Source organism: Mus musculus, chromosome Y (genome assembly GCF_000001635.26).
Source record: "Mus musculus strain C57BL/6J chromosome Y, GRCm38.p6 C57BL/6J".
NCBI lineage: Eukaryota > Metazoa > Chordata > Mammalia > Rodentia > Muridae > Mus > Mus musculus.
This window is the reverse complement of record NC_000087.7, coordinates 61100598-61115536: the sequence shown is the minus strand read 5'-3', so window position 1 is coordinate 61115536 and position 14939 is coordinate 61100598. Positions and strand designations below refer to the sequence as shown.

General features: G+C 39.9%; 1 long non-coding RNA gene across 1 annotated transcript; it reads right to left on the bottom strand.

The window, feature by feature from the left end:
- Nucleotides 1–403: 403 nt before the first annotated feature.
- LOC108168536 lies at nucleotides 404–13275 on the bottom strand. The gene is made up of 3 exons (XR_001782917.1): nucleotides 13247–13275; nucleotides 2158–2225; nucleotides 404–426 (listed from the first exon to the last, which is right to left on the bottom strand). It is a non-coding gene; the product is annotated as an uncharacterized LOC108168536 (long non-coding RNA).
- Nucleotides 13276–14939: the final 1664 nt, after the last annotated feature.

The following is a 14939-nucleotide window of genomic DNA, read 5'->3' as shown; positions in this document are numbered from 1 at the left end:
ATCTTGTATCCTTTACTTTTACCAATTCATACATTAACACCCACAGTAGTTTATTCATTACTTTCCCACTCTTGCTGAGACCCTTCTTCTTTCCAGTTGGTCCCCCTCTTATTTTCATGATTTTTCTCCTTTTCTTTGTGTGTATATCTTGGAAGATCTCAGGCAGGTGGTCATATTGTACTAGTTGCTATGTGTTTGTTATCACAAGGTCTGAAGGACCTCAAGCTGGGCTTGAACTCAACATATAGCAGTGTCAGATTTGTATTGCTATCTTACTGAATCTACTTCTCCAGTGAAGGGAATACAAACACTACTTATGAAGTAATCTATTGAGCTGGCAAAAATATTGAAAATGTTACCCCATATCTTCATCTGCTTCTGCTTGAGGCGATATATTCTCATTTTTATCAAATGCTGGGCTCTTTACTGTATTAACAATAGAAAACAGTAACATTTGAAAGGATTCTATATAAGTAATAGTTAATAAAGTACTATCGATTTGAATTTCTCTGGAAAAACTCTCCATGTGAATTTTTGGAAAAGATTTTAGAAAGGAAATATTTACACCAAGAAAATCCAGGACACAAGGAGATGACAAAACTTAAGGATAATAGGTATCAATGACAAGTAAGTATTTCAAATTTAGGGACAGTGAATATATTCAACAAAATTATAGAAGAAAACTTCCCTAACCTATAGAAAGAGTTGCCTATGAATATACAAGTAGCGTACAAAACTCCAAATAGTTTGGACCACAAGAGAAATTTCTTCCATCATATAGAAATCAAAACTCCAAATGCATAAAAAGAAAGAAAGAAAGAAAGAAAGAAAGAAAGAAAGAAAGAAAGAAAGAAAGAAAGAAAGAAAGAAAGAAAAGAAAAAGAAGAATATTAAAAGCTCTAAGGGAAAATGGTCAAGTGACTTATAAAGGAAATCCTATCAAAACTATACCTAACTTATCCCTAGAGATTATGAAAGCCATAATATCCAGGGCAGATGTCATACAGACCCTAAGGGAAAAGAAATGCCAGACAAGGCTACTAGACGCATCAAAAAATTTTACAATAGATTGAGAAAACAAGGTATTCTGTGAAAAAAACGATATCTACACAATATGCTCGAACAAATCAAGCCCATCAAGGGGGTAATAATGGGAAAACTCCAATATAAGGAGGGAAATTACACTCTAGAAAAACCAAGAAATTGATCTTGAAGCAAACCTAAAAGAAGAAAGCTACATGAATCACATTCCAACTCTAACAACAAAAATAACAGGAAGGAACAACTACTTTTCCTTAATATCTCATAATATCAGCGGACACAATTCACCAATAAAAAGACATAGAATAACAGACAGGATGTGTAAGCAAGACCAAGCATACTAGAAACAAATCTCAGGGACAAATACAGATATTACCTTAGAGTAAAAGGCTGGAAAACAATTATCCAAGCAAATGTTCCAAAGAAACAAGTTGGAGTAGCCATTCTAATATCAAATAAATTCGACTTTCAACCCAAAGTTATCAAAAAAAAAAAAAAAAAAAGAGGAGGGACACTTCATATTCATCAATGTTAAAATTTTCCAAGATGAATTCCCAATTCTGAACATTTATACGCCAAATGCAATGTCATCCACACTCATAAAAGAAACTTTAGTAAACTCAAAAACACACATTGCACCCCAAACAATATTAGCTCAACACCCCTCCCTCATCAATGGAAAGTCCCTGGGAACAAAAATTAAAAAGAGACACAGTTAAAATAACAGCAGTTATGAAACAAATACATGAGTTGATATCTATAAAAAATTTATTCGAATAGAAAAGGATATCCCTTTTTCTCAGCCCCTCATGATGCGTTCTCCAAAATTGACCATATAATCAGTCACAAAACTTGTCTCAACAGATATAAAAATATCGAAATAATCCTATGCATCCTATGAGATCACTAAGGACTAAGGCTGATCTGAAATAGAAATATAAGTAATTAAAAACACACATAAACACAGAAGGTGAACAAAAATATAGTCAGTGATAACTCAGACAAGGAAGAAATAGAGATAAATTTAAGACTTTTTAGATTTTAATGAAAATGAAACTACAACATATCAAAAGTTATGGGACACAATGGAAGCAGTTCTAAGAGGGAAACTCATACCTCTGAATGCCTCTGAATCGAAATTGGAAAGAGGATACTGGAGTAGGTTGACAGCACACCTAAAAACTCTAGAACAAAAGGGAGCAAATTCACTCAAGATGTCTTTAAGGCAGGACAAATATCAATCTCATGGTTGAAATCAACCAAGTGCAAACAAAGGAATTACATAAAAAAATCAAACAAGCTAGGAGCTGGTTCTTTGAGAAAATCAACAAGAATTATAAACCATTAGACAGACTAAGTACAGGGCACAGGGACAGTATTTAAATTAACAAAACCAGAATTGAAAAGGGAGACATAACAACAGAAACTTAGGAAAGTCAAAGAATAATCAGATCCTACTAAACAAGTCTATACTCAACAAAAATGGAAAATGAGGAAAACAAATGGACACGTATCTAGACAGATATCAGGTACCAAATTTAAATCAGGATCAGAGAAATTCTGTATTACTTCCATAACTCCTAAAGAAATAGAAGCAGTCATTAATAATCTCCCAACCAAAAAAAGCCCAGGATCTGATGAACCATCAGAGTTTAATAAGATCTTCATGTGATAGACCCTGACTTAGATTGTTTCTCACTTGAAGGTAAAGCCCCTGGACATTCCCCAAGCTTGTTTTCCCTGATCTCTAAAAATGCAGCCAGAAAGAATTTCTTTGTTGTCTATAGTGAGCAAACAGACTTTTCATTTCTTATCCTTACAGCCAGAGATATGGTAATTGTAATTTTACCAAGGACATCCAGCAGAAAATAACACTCCTCTCAACTCTTCCCATACCTTCCCAAATCTCCTCCCAACCCTCCTAAACCCTCCCAACTCTTCCCAACTTCTCCCATCTCTCCTCCCAACTCATCTCAGTTCCTCAGCTAGCTGTTAAAAGCCCCCCACTGTCACCATTCAGGGTCAAAATCCCTTACCCTGCACAGTGTTAAAAATGTCCTCAGTTAGCTGATAATAAATCCTCTTGCAGTTTGCATCAAGTGTGGTTTTCTCTGGAGTTATTGGTGTCCTGGACAGTTCATCCAGGGACTTGAGTGGAGGCCAAACTTTGGGGTTCTTACATATGGGGGCTCGTTTGCCTGGATTTGTGGCCTATCCCATTTCTCAGAGATGCCACTTGCCGGTAGGATCCTGTCTTTGTCTATGTTTTTGTCTGCCGGCAGTGTTTGAATTCAGAATTCATGGTTTACAATCTTTCTATTCTGTATGGAGGGGAGGGTTACTGACAGGCATGTCAGGAGTAATCGCACACTATACTGGGAGACATCCCTGGAGGTCTGAGGGAGCTCCAGGGATGCCTGGACATCTCCCATCAGGGTGCCAAGTAAGTGTGTGCTCAATTGGCCATCTTTTAATGTTCCTGGGTACCAAGTGAGAGTGTGTTTACAGTTTCTGTTACTGGGTGCCAAGTGAGAGTTTGCTAACTCGGCCATGTGTTTCCGTTACTGTATATATTGTTTGTCTCCCTGTATGTGACTATGCAGTTTGGATAGACTATTAGCACTCCCCTTGGATTGACTCATGAGCATCAAACTGAAATTATGACTAGGACTCACAATCTCTTTGTAGATGTCAAAAAGAGATTTTGGAGAACTTTCTGCTCTACAAAATTGCCACCTGTTGATGTTAGTTGACCACCAGAGAGCACCTGGTTGAAACCTTGAGTACAGAAGAACAAGCTGGGCTCCCTAGTCCTAGCTTTCTGCCACTAAGTGGAAAAAAAAAAACAAAACAAAACGAAGATGTAAATGGCGGGGGGAAGGGAGGAATGCAACCCTTGGCTCCTCTTGAGATATTTCCAGAGATGTAATAACCTCCAGAATGGCGTGATACTCCACCCTCATATCCCCAACCGGTCCCTTCCCAGATATCTCAAAAGGGTACTGCTGGAAACATGGGGGCGTGACCAGCTTCTGGAAACCAAGACAAATGAGCTCAGAGCCTATTGAGACCAGACTCAACAATCGCGCTGGCTTTAAGTACTTATGGCCCTACTCCAGCAGACCATGGAAATGCAGCTCCTTCAGTATTGGCCTTTTTCCTCCTCTGATCTCTACAATTGGAAGGCAAAACATGCCCCCTTCTCTGAAAACACCTCTAGCCTTACTAATCTAATGGAATCTCTCATGTTCTCTTATCAGTCCACTTGGGATGACTGTCAATAGCTATTGCAGTTTAATTTTACCACAGAGGAGAAGGAAAGGATTCTGCTTGAGACAAGAAATATGTGCTGGGAGCCAATGGATGGCTGACACAACTTCCAAATGAAATAGATGCAGGCTTCCCTCTGAATGGTCCTGACTGTGACCCTAACAGGCCTGAAGGTAGCAAGCAGTTGACACATTTACACAGGGGTAGGGTAGCAGGAAAGGGAGGAGCTAACAGGCACCCAAGCAATTTGGTCAAGGTAAGAGGGATCCTAAAGGGGAAAAGGAGCCCCCAGCAGTGATTTTAGAATGCCTCTTAGAATCATACAAGCATTACGCTCCCTTTGACACTATGTCAGAGAGCCAGCAGGCAGCAGTGGCCATGGCTTTCATTTGGGCATTCTGCTTCTGACATTAGGCGAAGGTTACAGCATCTAGAGAGTCTGCAAACATTATCTTTTCAAGATCTGTTTAAGGAGGCAGAGAAAGTGTACCATAAGAGAGAGACTAAAAAAGAAAAAGGAGAAAGAGAAGAGAGAGTAGCTGAGTCAAGAGAAAGTAGACCAGATGGAAGGCAGGATAGAAATATAATTAGGATTTTGGATACATTAGCAGTTGATAACGAAGTTTATAGAAAAGATGGAGGGAATAGGCAGACAGGGTAACTGGGCAACACAGGGCCAAAAAGACCTCAGAACTCCATAGGACCTTCACACCACCTGTAGATAAGGACCAATGTGGGTACTGTAAAGAAAAGGGACACTGGGCAAGAGACTGCCCCAAGAAAGAGACAGATACCAGACCACCTAAGTCCTTATCCCAGAGGATGATGACTAGTGGATATGGGGAACAGACACTCTACGTGAGACTAGGGTAACCCTAACTGTGGAAGAGACCCCCATGGCTTCCCTTCATGATATCAGAGCAGAGTTTTCAGTCCTGACAGAGCCACTGGAGAAATTGAGGAACCAGCAATCCTTAGTATTCGGGGCTACTGGTCAGAAACCATACTCTTGGACCACTGATAAGAAAGTTAATCTATGAATAAGCCAAGTAACTCATTCCTCCCTCATCATTCCTCAAGCCCCACCCCATTATTGTGGAGAGACATACTAGCATATTTAAAATTCCAAATAAGCTGCTCTTTGCAAGGAACTTCAATCCCTTGGCAAGCCTCTGTCTCTATAAATTTAACATCAAAATTGGAAGAAGTATATAGATTACATGAGCCTCAAGCCCCATCAAGAAAAGTACTAGAATGGACCTAGTTAGAGAGATATCCAACAGCCTGGGCAAAGACTGGGGGTATAATTGAGGCAAAAATGGTGCCCCCCATCATTGTGAGATTGAGAACTGGTGTGATTCCTTTCGGGGTACAACAATACACCATGAGCAAAGAGGCCGGAGAGGGCATCAGACCTCACCTTCAAAGGCTCTTAGAACTAGGCGTGTTTGGTCCTTTGTCAGTCTTCCTGGAATACTCTGTTGCTACCAGTTAAAAAGCAAGGCTTTGCCACCTGGCACTCACTAATAATCCCTTCTTACTAAAGAGACTGGGACTTTCTCATGGACCCCATATATGGGGAGGCCTTTAAAAAGATTAAAAAATCGTGCTTAGTGCCTCAGCCCTAGTCCTGACAGATGTGACATGGCCATTCACTCTCTATTTAGATAAAAGAGCAGAAATAGTGAGATAGGTCCTGACCTAAGCTCTGGGGACATAGACAAGACTTGTAGTCGACTTGTAAAAAAAAAAAAAAAAAAAAAAAAAAAGACCAAGTGGCCAGTGGATGCATTCTTGCTTAAAAGCTACCACTGCTGTGCCAGTACTTCTCAAAGATGCTGACAAACTGACTCTAGGTCAAGGAACTATAGTAGTAAACCCCCTCTGCCCCCATGCCTTAGAAAGCATTGTTAGACAGCTGTCAGATTGCTGGATGACTAATGCTCATGGGACCCATTATCAGAGTCTCTTACTGACTGAGAGAGTGTAGAGAGAGTGTAGTTTTCACCCCTGCTATCCCTAATCCTTCCACCTTGCTGCCTGAAGCTGGCAACTCCCTACCAGTGAAGGAGTATAGACATCCTGGCAGAAGAAATCAAAACTAAGAAAGAAGTCACTGACCAGCCATGGCCAGGCTGCCCCAATTGGTACACAGATAGTATCAGCTTTTTGATTGAAAGTAAAAGAAAAGTGGTGCCAGCAGTGGTCAACGGAAAAGAAACCATCCGTGCCAGCAGCTTTTCTGAAGGAATGACTGTCCAGAGAGAAGAGCTAATCACACTCATCCAAGCCTTGCAGCTGGCAATAGAATAGAACATCAATATCTAAACAGACAGCAGGTATGCCTTTGCCACCACTCACATGCATCTTTTATCTTTATCTTTATCTTTATCTTTATCTTTATCTTTATCTTTATCTTTTTATCTTTAGAAAAAAGGTGCTACTCACATCTACTGGGGAAGATATTAAAAATAAAAAAGAAACCAAGAGACTGTTAGAAGCCATACACTTTGCAAAAAAACTTGTCATCATACATTGCAATAGTCACCACAAAGTCCATGAGGCCCTAGTGAAGGGAAATCTGATGCCTGACCTGGCTGCCCTAAGAGAAAAAAATAAAGAATGTCAAGACCATTATAATCTCAAAGATGCAGGCTTTGATTATACTCCAGAAGATCAGGAATTAACAGGCAAAATACCTGATATATGTGTGCATACTACCCAGGGAGTCGCTAAGACCCAAGATGGTTGCTCTGTCCTGCCCACAAGAGAAAGGTAATCTACAGCATCAATCTACACCACCTCATGCCCTTGGAAAATCAGAAGGTCAAAAAAATGTTAAGAGCTCAAATTGCTATATTATAAGATTGCCAGATGTTGCCCATGAGATTGTTAATGAATGCCAAGCATGTGCCCTCACCATTGCTGGGCACCACAAGAACACCCCCCAGAAAGTGGATAAGAGTTGACTGACCAAGAGCATACAGAAAAGTAGATTTTACTGAAGTTAAACCAGCCAAGTACAGTAATAAACATCTATTTGTTTTTTGTAAACACCTTTTCAGGCTTGGTAGAAGCCTTCCCCACTAAGAACAAGAACACCTTTGCCATGGCAAAGAAGATATTAGAGGAAAATTTCCTAAGATTTGGCATCCCTAAGGTACTTTCGTCAGCCAATGGCCCCTCCTTCATTGCCCAGGTAAGACAAGGGTTAGCCAGACAATGGGGGATCCATTGGAAGATACATTGTTCTTATATATGCCAGACTTCAGGACAGGTAGAGTGGATGAATAGAGCATTAAAAGAAACCTTGACTAAATTGGTTTTAGAGACCTGCAGAAAAGATTATGCAGCTCTTTTTCCCTTCACCTTGTTCTGAGTATGGAACACCACAGGGAAATTTAAACTTACACCATTCGAACTCCTCAACTGGGGACCCCCCCTTTAACAGAAGCAGGTGGAATGTTTGACCCTCATGTTTCTTTTTCAGAACTCCCACTAGCTCACTTGAAGGACCTACAACTGGTCAGAAAAGATGCCTTGGAAATGTTGAAACACAATAAAAAACTAAAACAAAAATACAAAAACAAAAAACATACGAACCAGAAACCATCTTGGTGCCACATAAATTTCAAACAGGAGTACCTGTCCTGGTCTGGACCCACCATTCTGGCAAACTTGAACTCAGATCAAAAGGACTCTCCCTGATGCTTCTCACAAGCCCTGCTGCCACACCTCCAGCATATGCCCAGTTCTGGCATCCAGCCTGCCATGGCCCTCTGGCCTGGCACTGCTCACACACAGTGGGCACTGCACAGGAACCTCCCTCCCTCCCTCCTCCCACTGGCAAGAGGCTCTTTTGTCTCATTCAAGGGGCTTCTGAGGTTCTCAATCTTACATATCCTAAAGCTGTGACCTCATGTTGGCTTTGTTTGGCAGCTGGGCCAGAGGTTTAATTTTCTAACTTATAAGATCAGAACTATGTACTAGAAGGAGTGGGAACTGTTGAGACCCCAACTCAGAGTGTTCCTCCCTGGAAGGTAAAGCACCTGAACATTCTCCAAGATTGTTTTCCCTGATTTATAAAAATACAGCCAGAAAGAGACTCCATGTTCTCTACAGCCACCAAAAAGCCTTTTGTTTTCTGAGCCATACAGCTAGAGATTCAAAAATTGGAGTTTTGCCAAGGACATCCGGGCAGAGAAGAACACTCCTCCCAACTCTTCCAAACTCCTCCAAACTCTCCTCCCAAATCATCCCAATTCCTCAGCTAGTTAATAAAAACCCTCTTCTGTCACATCTCAGAGTCATACGCCCCTGCCCTGCACAGTGGAAGGAGTTTGTCCTTAGCTAGCTGATAATAAAACCTCTTGCAGTTTGCATCAGGTGTGGATTTCTCTCAAGTCATTGGGGTGCTGGCCACCTCATCCCGGGACTTTACTGCACTTGAGAGGAGGTCCATCTTCGGGGTCTTACACATGGAGACCTAATACCAAAACTCTTCAAACTATTATGCAAAATCAAAAGAGAAGGAACACTATTGAATTTGTTCTATGAAGCCAGATTACAATTATATTCAAATCATACAAAAACTCAATGAAGAAAGGAAACTTCAGACCATTTTCCCTTATGAATATCGAAGCAAAAATACTCAATAAAATCACTGCAAACCAAATAAAAGAATACATCAAAACGATCATCCATCATGGTCAAGTAGGCTTCATCCCTGTAATGCAGGGATGGTTTAATATATGGAAATCTGTCAACTTAATCCACTATAGAAACAAACTCAAAGACGAAAACAACATGATCACCTCATTAGATGCTGAGAAAGCATTTGACAAACTACAACACCCATTCATAATAAAAGTCCAGGATAAATCAGGAATTCAAGGCCCATACCTAAATATAAAAAAAAAATAGCAAACCAGTAGGAAACATTAAACTAAATGAAACAATCCCATTAAAGTCAGGGACGAGACAAGACTGCCCTCTTTCTTTATACCTATTCAATATAGTAGTTGAAGTCCTAACCAGAGCAATTAGACAACAAAAGGAAAACAAATGAATACAAATTGGAAAGGAAGAAGTCAAAATATCACTATTTCCAGAATATATGATAGCATGTATCAGTGACCCAAAAATGCACCAGAGAAATCATAAACCTTATATATGACTTCAGTGCAGTAGGTGAATATAAAATTAACTCAAACATATCAGTGGCCTTTCTCTACTCAAAGGAAAAAGAGGATGAGAAAGAAATTAGGGAAAAATCACCCTTCACAATACTCACAAATAATATAAAATAGCTTGGTGTGACTCTAACTTAGAAAGTGAAAGATATATATGATAAAAACTTCATGTCTCTGAAGAAAGAAATGAAACAAGATCTCAGAACATGGAAAGAACTCCCATGCTCATGGATTGGAAGGATTAATATAGTAAGAATGGTTGTTCTGCCAAAAGTAGTTTATAGATTCAATACAATCCCCATCAAAATTCCAACTCAATTCTTTTCTGAGTTAGAAAGGGCAATTTACAAATTCTCCTGAAATTTGAAAACAAACAAACAAACAAACAAACAAACAAAAAAAGAAAATCAACAACAACAAGAACAACAACAACAACAACAAAAAACCTAGTATAGGAACAACTATTCCCAACAATAAAAGAACCTCTTGTGGAATCACCATGCCTGACCTCAAGCTGCACTACAAAACAATTGTGATAAAAACTACATGGTACAGGTATAGTGGTAGACAGGTAGATAAATGAAATAGAACTGAAGTCAGAGAAATAAACCCACACACATATAGTCACTTGATCTTTGACAAAGGAGCTAAAACCATCTAGTGGAAAGGAGACAGCATTTTCAACAAATGGTGTTGGTTCAATTGGCAGTTAGCATGTAGTAGAATGTAAATTGATCTATTCTCATCCCCTGTGCAATGCTCAAGTCTAAGTCGATCAAGGGACTGCACATAAAACCAGAGACACTGAAACTTATAGAGGAGAAAGTGGGGAATAGCCTGGAATACATGGGCAAAGGGGGAATATTCTTAAAAAAAATACCACCAATGTCTTGTGCTATAAGATTAAAAATGGACAAATGGGACCTCATAAAATTGATAAGGTTATACCTAGAAGTTCAAACGTAATAAGGAAACATGCTTCACTTTGTCCATAGCAGCCTTATGTATAATAACAAGAAGCTGAAATGAACACAGATGACTCTCTTTAGAGGAATGTATATAGAAAATATGGTACATTTACTTAATGAATTACTACTCAGCTATTAAAAACAAGGAATTCATGAAATTTTTAAAGAAATGGATGGATCTGGATGATATCTTCCTAAGAGAGTTAACCCAATCACAAAAAACACACATGATATTCCCACATTGATGAGTGGATATTATCCCTGAAGCTCAGAATAACCAAGGTAAAATGTGAAAAACCCATGAAACTGAAGAAGGAAGACCAAAGTGTGGATATGCCGTTCCTTCTTAGAATGGGGAACAAAATAATCATGGAAGGAGTTATAGAGACAAAGATTGGAGCTGAGAATAAAAGAATACAGAGACTGCCTCACTTGGGGATCCATCCCATAAAAAACCACCAAATCCAGACACTACTGAAGATGCCAACAAGGGCTTGGGTGCAGGAGAATGATATAGTTGTCTCCTGAGAGGATCTGCTAATGCCTGACAAATAAAAAAGTGGATGTTCACAGACATCCTTTGGACTTAGCACAGGGTCCCCAATTATGGATCTGGAGAAAGTACCTAAGGAGCTTAAGGAGTTTGCAGGCCCCTAGAAGAAAAACCAACATGAACTAACAAGTACCCCACAATTCCATGGGATTAAACCACCAATCAATGAAAACAAATAATGGGACATATGACTCCAGCTTCATATGTAGCAGAGGATGGACTAGTCAGGCATCAATGGGAGGAGAGACACTTGTTCCTGTAAAGATCCTATGCCCCAGTATGGGGGAATACCTGGGTTAGGAATTGGTAGATGGTGTGTTGGGGAGATGGGGGAGAGGGGAGAGGACAGGAGATTTTTTGGAGTGGAAACTAGAAACGGGGATAATATTTGAAATGTAAATAAGGAAAATATATAATAGAAAAAAATGGAAATAATTTATTTGCAGGTTTTATGAAATAAATTCATGTTTGGCAAACATATTATGCGAACAATGTTCACATCTTTTCTTGAGGCAAAATCAAGAAAGTTCTTCTCTCTCAACATATGCTGATATAGTTCCAAGAGTAGGTTTATGTGCTGCAAAACCTTGTATATAGGAATAGAGAGATATAGGTAAAATTAGAAATGAAGTATATGTAAACTCTTAACAAAGACTTCTTCCATTTCAGGTGACTAGGTAAAGTCTAATGAACTGCAGGACACAATTAATACTGGAAATGCTATACCTTCCGAAAGAGCCTCCTCTGAAACTTTTATATCATCGTCCTCATCATCAAAGTCCAAAAGTAATAAGTAACTTTCCTTTGGTATCACCTTCAATTTCTTAAGAGCCATTTTTCTCATAAGAACTCAGTAGTCTTCTTAGTTAAAAAAAAAAAAAACAATAAAAATAAAAAGAAAAAAAAAGAACTTAGTTACCTGATTAAAAATTATCATTTAAATAATTAAAAATAACAAAAAATCAAAAAATTATTTTAGCTCAATGAAAGATCATTTCTTTTTTACTTAACATGTATATTTTTAATCAATTGCCTTTGAGAGAGTTCTGTGTACATATTCAATATGGTGATGCATATATATATACACTTACCCGTACCATTTCCTCCGTGTATCCCATTTATCATGTCCCTCTCCCTCACAACTTGTTTTAAAAACTTCTTTAACTCACTTCTTTAAAAACCTCCTTTAGAACCTAAGTTATCAATCTGCCATTTCTCAGTTTAAAAAAGAGACAAAAACTGGCCAACCTTCAACATATGAGTCCTCCCCTCCTCCCAAAAAAATGATGAGCAACATCCTTTAACCGTTGAGGCATCTGAATTTTGGTCCTATCTCCCACAGAATATTTTTAAACAAAACATCAGCAATTCTGTTTAACAGTTTATCTCAGTCTAAGGTAAACTCACAGTTCTATCCAGAAAGATAAAGAACATGGTAACTGTATATTCATATCAAAAAGATCCACCACTAAGTCTACAAAAAAACATGAACTACCACCACCACCCACACAGAAAGACCTTATATTGGAGAAATTAGTGATTTGGAGAAGCCGAGGATTTCAAACATCTGAAGATTCTAAGTTCAAGGCCAGGCCAAGCCGGGCCAGCTGAAACTACAAAGATAGATCCCATCCTACAGAACCTAAACTGAGAGAAAAAGCTGAAATTGGTGGTGCAAGTCTTTAATCCCAATACATGGGAGACTGAAACAGAAAGATCTGTGGTCAGAATCCATCCCCAATGACTTATGAATCTCTTACAATATCTCCTCTTCTTCTTTTCATTCATCTTCCTATGCCATTCTACTGTCTGCAATGTTCATACAGTCTATACCAAAGGAACACACCATAGAGAAGACAATGAGGAGGGAGGAATCCTCAGTGTGTTTCTAAGGGATCCTGAACATCACACAGGACAATCGCCAAGGCATCTCACCAATGGCTCCCTGTTCCCTGACCCACAGTCCTGCAGCTGGTTCTCTGATCCTATCCCCAGGCCCCAAGCTTTTCTCTTCCAAGGGTTCGCAATTCTCTATGGCCCTGACCTGTTCGATCCTCTTCCATGAATACGGTCCTCCACCTTCCATTCACCCTCAGATTCCACAGAAAATGGCGATCAGGAGGCTTTTCCTCACATAGTGGCCTCCTGGGCCTGAGATTCCCCACCCTGTCACACCTCGATTAACTGTCCAACAACCCTGATCAGGGCAGACTATCACTTACAGCTCATCTAAGAGGAGAACACCTTCCCAACCGCACCCTTCTGTGCTTAGCTCCTCAATGGCAAAAAAAAAAAAAAAAAAAAAAAAAAAAAACGTTGTCAGAGGCCAGACCCGGACAGAAGCCTCAGAGGATCCTTTGTGATGCCAGCTGGAGCAAACCGGTCTCACCAAAGGACTGTGCTGATTGGCTGAATACACCCTGCGCATGCGTTCACGGAATACCAAGTCCTTTGAAGGGAGATTTTAGAAGGTGGGAATAATCTACTGGCTTTAAGACAAATGATTTCCAGTTTGTTGGTTGACAAGTGCTTACAGACTTGAAAATCCAGAACAAATATGTAACATATGAAATAAGCAAATGGCTTTACTTAATTTCAGCTGTAGAGGCTCTTGTAAGCATTTTTGGTTTTTTATTTATTTATGTGCATAAACATTTAATAATGTGGACTTCTGCATGTACACATGCACAGCAGAAGAGTCTATGCTGCCCCTAAGAGTTTAGAAGGGAGCATACACATTTCCTTCAACCCCTGGTACTCTCCTGTCTCTACTTTCCTAGATCTCAGCTTGATAGAAGAGTGTGCTAGGCAGTGCAGGCCCTCTCACTCTCACCTATGTGCTTGGCCGCTCAGGCCCTCTCTCTCACTTAGGCGTTAGGCTGGGCAGGTCCTCTCTCTCTCTCTCTCCCTCCCTCCCTCCCTCCGTTTCTCCCTCCCTCCCTCTCTCTCTCTCTCTCTCTCTCTCTCTCTCTCTCTCCCTCCCTCCCTCCCTCCGTTTCTCCCTCCCTCCCTCCCTCCCTCTCTCTCTCTCTCTCTCTCTCTCTCTCTCTCTCTCTCTCTCTCTCTCTCTCTCCCTCCCTCCCTCCCTCCCTCCATTTCTCCCTCCCTCTCTCTCTCTCTCTCTCTCTCTCTCTCCTCTCTCTCTCTCTCTCTCTCTCTCTCTTAGGTGCTAGGCTTCACATGTCCTCTCTCTCTCTCTCTTATGTGCTAGGCTTCCCAGGACCTCTCTCTCACTTAGATGTTAGTCCTTGCAGGCCCTCTTTCTCACTTATGTGCTAGGCTGGGCAGGGCCTCTCTCTCACTTATATGCTAGGCTGCCCAGGTCCCCTCTCTCACTTATGTGCTAGGCTGAGCAGCCCCTCTCTCTCACTTATGCCTCTGTTGCCTACAGAGGCCGCAAGAGAGCACTGTTTCTCTGAAACTGTGATTGTGCATATGTTATGAGCCACAATGTGGGTGCTTTGTGCCGGGTCCTCTGCATAGAATAGGTGCTTTTCTTTTCTTTTTATTATTATTATTATTATTATTATTATTATTATTATTATTATTATTATTATTGTTATTATTAAATTTCAAGACAGAGTTTCTCAGTGTAGCACTGTCTGTCCTGTAACTTACACCAGGCTGACTTTGAACTCAAAAATCCTTGTCTTCTGCCTCCCAAGTGCTGTGATTGAAGGCATGAACCACCAATGCCCAACCAACAGTTGCCCTTAACAGCTAGTTTTTCCATTTTTTCAACTAGTCTAGTGTGTATTTCATGTATCCAAGAGCATTCCGCCCATTTACTTCCAGTGTTTTCCTACTTGTGCATTAGATTTTTAAGGCTGGTTTGGTGGAAAGAAATGAAAGGAAGTAGTTAGACACTTTAATAATAATAATAATAATAATAATTAATAATAATAATTATAGAAC